Genomic DNA, 6,000 nt, shown 5'->3' on the forward strand with positions numbered 1-6,000 from the left:
TTTCAGAAGGCGTTTGATAAGGTGCTACACAAGAGGTTATTACAGAAGGTTAGGGGGCATGGAGTTGGGGGTGGGGTGTTAGCGTGGATGGGGAATTGGCTGTCAAATAGGAGGCAGAGAGTGGGGGTCAATGGGTGCTATTCGGATTGGCGGTTGGTGACTAGTGAAGTGCCCCAGGGGTCGGTGCTGGGGCCTCAACTATTTACCATTTATATAGATGGTCTGGAGGAGGGAACTGAGAGTCTGGTGTCAAAATTTGCTGATGACACCAAGATTGGTGGAATGGCAAATTGTGCGGAGGGTGTGGAAAGTCTGCAGAAGGATCTAGATAGGCTGGGCGAATGGGCCAGGAACGGGCAAATGGAATTTAATGTTGGCAAGTGTGAAGTTGTCCACTTTGGTAGGAATAATGGTAGGAAGGACTATTACTTACATGGCGAAAAACTGCAGCATGCAACGGTGCAGAGGGACCTCAGGGTCATTGTGCATGAGTCACAAAAACCCAGCCTGCAGGTGCAGCAGGTGGTCAGGAAGGCAAATGGGATGCTGGCCTTCATAGCGAGGGGGATTGAATATAAGAACATAAGAACATAAGAAATAGGAGCAGGAGTAGGCCATCTGGCCCTTCGAGCCTGCCCCGCCATTCAATAAGATCATGGCTGATCTGTCGTGGCTCAGTTCCACTTTCCCGCCCTCTCCCCATAACCCTTAATCCCCTCTCTTATCAAAAACCCATCAACCCGCTTCTTAAAAATATTTAGCGAGGCAGCCTCCACCACTTCAACGGGCAGAGAATTCCAGAGATTCACCACCCTTTGAGTGAAGAAGTTCCTCCTCAACTCCGTTCTGAACTGCCCCCCCTTTATCTTGAGGCTGTGCCCCCTAGTCCTACTGTCTTTTTTGAGCGGGAAGAGTCTTTCCACCTCTATCCTATCCATCCCATTCATCATCTTATACGTCTCAATGAGATCTCCCCTCATTCTTCTAAACTCTAACGAGTACAAGCCTAGTTTATTCAGCCTCTCCTCATAGCTCAACCCCCTCAACTCCGGTATCAGCCTAGTAAACCTCCTCTGCACTCCCTCCAAGGCCAAAATATCCTTGCGCAGGTGCGGCGCCCAAAACTGCACACAGTACTCCAGCTGCGGCCTCACCAATGCCCTATACAGCTGCAGCAAGACCTCCCTACTTTTATATTCAATCCCCCTCGCTATGAAGGCCAGCATCCCATTCGCCTTCCTGACCACCTGCTGCACCTGCAGGCTGGGTTTTTGCGACTCATGCACAAGGACCCCGAGGTCCCTCTGCACCGTTGCCTGCTGCAGTTTTTCGCCACGTAAGTAATAGTCCTTCCTACCATTCTTCCTACCAAAGTGGACCACCTCACACTTGCCAACATTAAATTCCATTTGCCATTTCCTGGCCCATTCGCCCAGCCTATCTAGATCCTTCTGCAGACTCTCCACACCCTCCGCACAATTTGCCTTTCCCCCAATCTTGGTGTCATCAGCAAATTTCGACACCCTACACTCGGTTCCCTCCTCCAGATCATCTATATAAATGGTAAATAGCTGAGGCCCCAGCACCGACCCCTGGGGCACTCCACTAGTCACCAACCGCCAATCCGAATAGCACCCATTGACCCCCACTCTCTGCCTCCTATTTGACAACCAATCCTCTATCCACGCTAACACCCTACCCCCAACTCCATGTCCTCTGACCTTCTGCAGTAACCTCTTGTGAGGTACCTTATCAAACGCCTTCTGAAAATCCAGAAAGACCACATCCACCGGCTCTCCTCTATCCACCGCCCTAGACACATCCTCATAGAACTCCAGTAAATTTGTCAGACACGACTTCCCTTTAATGAAACCGTGTTGCGTCTGCCCTATCAAGCAATTGCCTTCAAGATGCCTCGCAATATAAAAGTAGGGAGGTCTTGCTGCAACTGTACAGGGCGCTGGCGAGGCCGCAGCTGGAGTACTGTGTGCAGTTTTGGTCGCCGCACTTTTGGCGGATATTATTGTCTATCCCTAATCGCTAATGAGCAACGAGTGGTGAGCCATCTTCTTGAACCACTGCAGTCCAAAATAGTGGATATTTTGGCCTTGGAAGGAGTGCAGCGGAGGTTTACTAGGCTGACACCGGAGTTGAGGGGGTTGAACTATGAGGAGAGGCTGAATAAACTAGGCTTGTACTCGTTAGAGTTTAGAAGAATGAGGGGAGATCTCATTGAGACATATAAGCTGATGAATGGGATGGATAGGATAGAGGTGGAGAGGCTCTTCCTGCTCAGAAAGGACAGTAGGACTAGAAGGCACAGCCTCAAGATAAAGGGGGGGGGGGGGGCGCGGTTTAGAACTGAGTTGAGGAGGAACTTCTTCACTCAAAGGGTGGTGAATCTCTGGAATTCTCTGCCCGTTGAAGTGGTGGAGGCTGCCTCGCTAAATATATTTAAGACGCGGGTTGATAGGTTTTTGATAGGCAAGGGGATTAAGGGTTATGGGGAGAGGGCGGGAAAGTGGAACTGAGCCACGACAGATCAGCCATGATCTTATTGAATGGCGGGGCAGGCTCGAAGGGCTAGATGGCCTACTCCTGCTCCTATTTCTTATGTTCTTATGTCTATCCACTATCTACAAGGCACAAGTCAGGAGAGGATGAACTACTTCCCACTAGTCTGAATGAGTGCAGTTGCAACAACAACAAAAGAAAATTGTCAACAAAGGTGGAGCAATCTGCTTGATAGTGGATAGACCTTTGGGAGTCAGGAAGTGAGTGTGGATGGGGTGCTTGATTGGCACCCCATTCACCACTTTAAGCATTCACTCGCTCCAGCACTGGTGTACAGAGGTAGCAGGATGTTCCATCTGCAAGTTGCACTGCAGCAACTCACCTAGACTCCTTCAGCAGCAACTTCCAAACCCATGATCTCTATACATAGAGGAACAAGGGCAGCACACACAGAAACACCACATCCTGTAAGTATCCTTCCATCCTACACACCATCCTGACTGGGAACTATACCACTGTTCCTTCATTGTCATTGGGTTGAAATCCACAATTCTCTCTCTAACATCGCTGTGATGTACTGTATGGACTGCAGTGGTTCAAGAAGATGCTCACCACTCGTTGCTCAATAGCGATTAGGGATAGACAATAAATGCTGATCTTACCATTGATGCCCACATCCCAAGAACAATTTTTTAAAAAATTGTCATGCTGAAACCACTGTAGTGAAGTATGACATATTAATGGTGCAAATCCAATAACTTTGTGACCAATAATGGATAGATTCATGGAGAGATGGTAATTTATTTGGTTTCAACTCGACTGATGGGGGAAATTGTCCAACAATGTGTGGTGAATTGGAATTAATGGCATGGCTTCTTCTTTGTCACAAATTGTTACACACTAATAATTTCAGGCCTGGTCAACTTGCTAGTATTATTCTGGCAATTTCTGAGCTGCTTCATTAAAATGTATATAATTTGAAATAAAATTTTGCTGCCATTGTTTTTAATCTAATAAATGTAATATAAGATATGCCATGCATTGTGCTAATTTTGTTTTCAAATTTCTGAGTTAATTAAATCAGGCTACTTTAGAAATCAATGTTCTTCTCTTTGCTTACAATATGTTGTGAAAGCTTCTCCATAATTAGAGCAAGTGATTTCTCACTACAATATTTTGTGATAAGTTCTCCAAGTTCCTACACATAATATATGTAGTGTGAATGAGAATTCCCAAAGGCAGTGAAACTTTTAAAAGTAAAAGTAAAGTTTATTTATTAGTCACAGTTAGGCTTACAAGTCACACTGCAATGAAGTTACTTGTGTGCTGAGCTTTGACATTATCCCTTGAATAGTAGTTTCCAAATTTGCAGTGGCAAACTTTGTCATGGTGAATAAATAAAGATTTGAAGAATAAATAAACATTTGTTTTACATACTATACAACAGTTTGATCTGTCATGTAAGGATGTTGTAATTTTTGACAATATGATTCAAATTTCTGCAACTTTCTTTGGAATTTGGCTTTCTAATTTCCACACTTCTTACTCTTGATCCTTTGTTTCTATAATCCATGTTCAACAAATCACCTTTTCCTTTACTGTCTTGTGAAATGATCTGCTTTGCAAATTTCCAAGGAAGGAGGAGTGTAAAGAAAGGGACAGAGCAAGAACTTGGGAACAGATCATAATCTATTTTCCATTCTCAGTAAGATGGGGGGGGAGGGGATATTCCCATTGGGGGTTGGGTGCAGTTATGATTTTTCAGTCCAGTGGAATGGGAAAAGATTGCTTGGCATTTCCAAAATTTTTGATCAATGAGGAAGGTTAACAGTGGACCCAGGTTTTCGATACCTTGCCAAAATTTCTACTTAGATGAAGGTGGGTTGAGTATGATTTAGGTCTGTGAATAAAGCACTGCCTGGTATTTCCAAGATTAGTTTTGTCTTTGTCAACTTGATTTGCATTACTCTTACCTTTTGCAGACCAACACTTTTTCACTTTCTGGTTTGAGATTCAGTTGTTCACCTCCAATTTAACACTTCAGAGATTGACTGTTTAATTTTAGGATGTGGGCTTTCTTGCTGTTGAATATTAGTTTTGATACATCACCTTTGATGAAACTTTAACAGTCATACCATGGGCATGGACGTTTGTTTTTGTTCAGGCAACATGGTTTTACTTGTGGGACAGAAGAGATTTTTTAAAGTTCTGTCTACTTAGTTGCTGTCTGTGGGAGCTGTCCATTGTATTTTTTCAAAGAAGCGCTAGTTGATCATTAGGGTTTGGTGGCAGGCTGTCCTGCAATGATTTTACAGTGTTTTTTTTATCTGTGTAGTACTTTCGGAATCTTGAGAACACTCAATAGTTTTAATACATAATAATATATTTCTCTATCAACTTAGTGGTTTTGTTTAAACAGTTTACCAACTGTTCTTCTGAGATTCCCAAGATTTCCTTTCTTATGACACTCCAATTTCTAGCTCAAATAATAATTTTCTTTGATAATTTCATGAACTTTAAAGAGTGGTAAAAGAAGCAAAAATAAGAATATTCATTTCTTTATGCCAAACAGATGGATGATATATGAACACCGTGTTTCCTCCTATTCAAGCCACCTTACAGTCTCTTAAATGCTTGTCATGTGTGTCCATTTTGTGTAAGAAAGCGTATTGAAACTTACATTTGAAAAACATTACACTGAAATTGGACTTAATTCCTCCGACAATATAGCTTCCTGATTCAGCTGCTCACCGCCATATTAGGCTGCTAATTCACTCGGTATCTTGTTTCATGTGCTTTGACATTTTCACTCTCTCAACCTTCCTCTTGGCAAGATAAAAGAAGAGTAGTTACACAAAAGGAGGGGTCCATTACATTGAAAGCATGAATGCATTTGAAAAGACCACATTGGGAGTAACTGGCATAAAGAAGGAAGTGAGGAGAGAGGCCGGTCAATAGACTGAACTGATGGAAGAACTCCACGGTCGGGGCTGTACCGTCTTTCTCACGACATCCTTTGTCAAGTTACACTCAGTAATCACCATGCAGCTTTAGGGTCAAATAAAGCAAAACATTACAGTATTTTTCTTTGTAAGCAACGCAAGAGTTAATTTATATAATCTAGCCAGAACTTTAACATGTTTAAACATCTCTTTGCTTAATGTCCTGCAAGAAGGAGCTACAGCTGTGAGGGCTCACAGCTAGCTAGCCACTCTAATGATGGCTGTTAAATATCCTTCAGTATTTTCATGCTAATACACTGTGTATTGTGCTGATGTGGTGTGGACTATAAGGGTGAAAGTGAGGAATTTGAAACAATAATGAGAAAAGGAAGGTTATAACCCTGTGTTTGAAGTGCCTTTTTACTTCCCTCACTTCCTCCAGCTTCAGTTTATTATCTCAGCAAAAAGGAGAATGCATTCTACTGCACTGCACTCTCTCACTACTGCAATGAAGTTTCAGATGGGATTAGGTGCTCAAAATTCT

The sequence above is a fragment of the Carcharhinus amblyrhynchos genome, chromosome 19 (assembly GCF_965287045.1).
Source record: "Carcharhinus amblyrhynchos chromosome 19, sCarAmb.v2.hapA, whole genome shotgun sequence".
Lineage (NCBI taxonomy): Eukaryota > Metazoa > Chordata > Chondrichthyes > Carcharhiniformes > Carcharhinidae > Carcharhinus > Carcharhinus amblyrhynchos.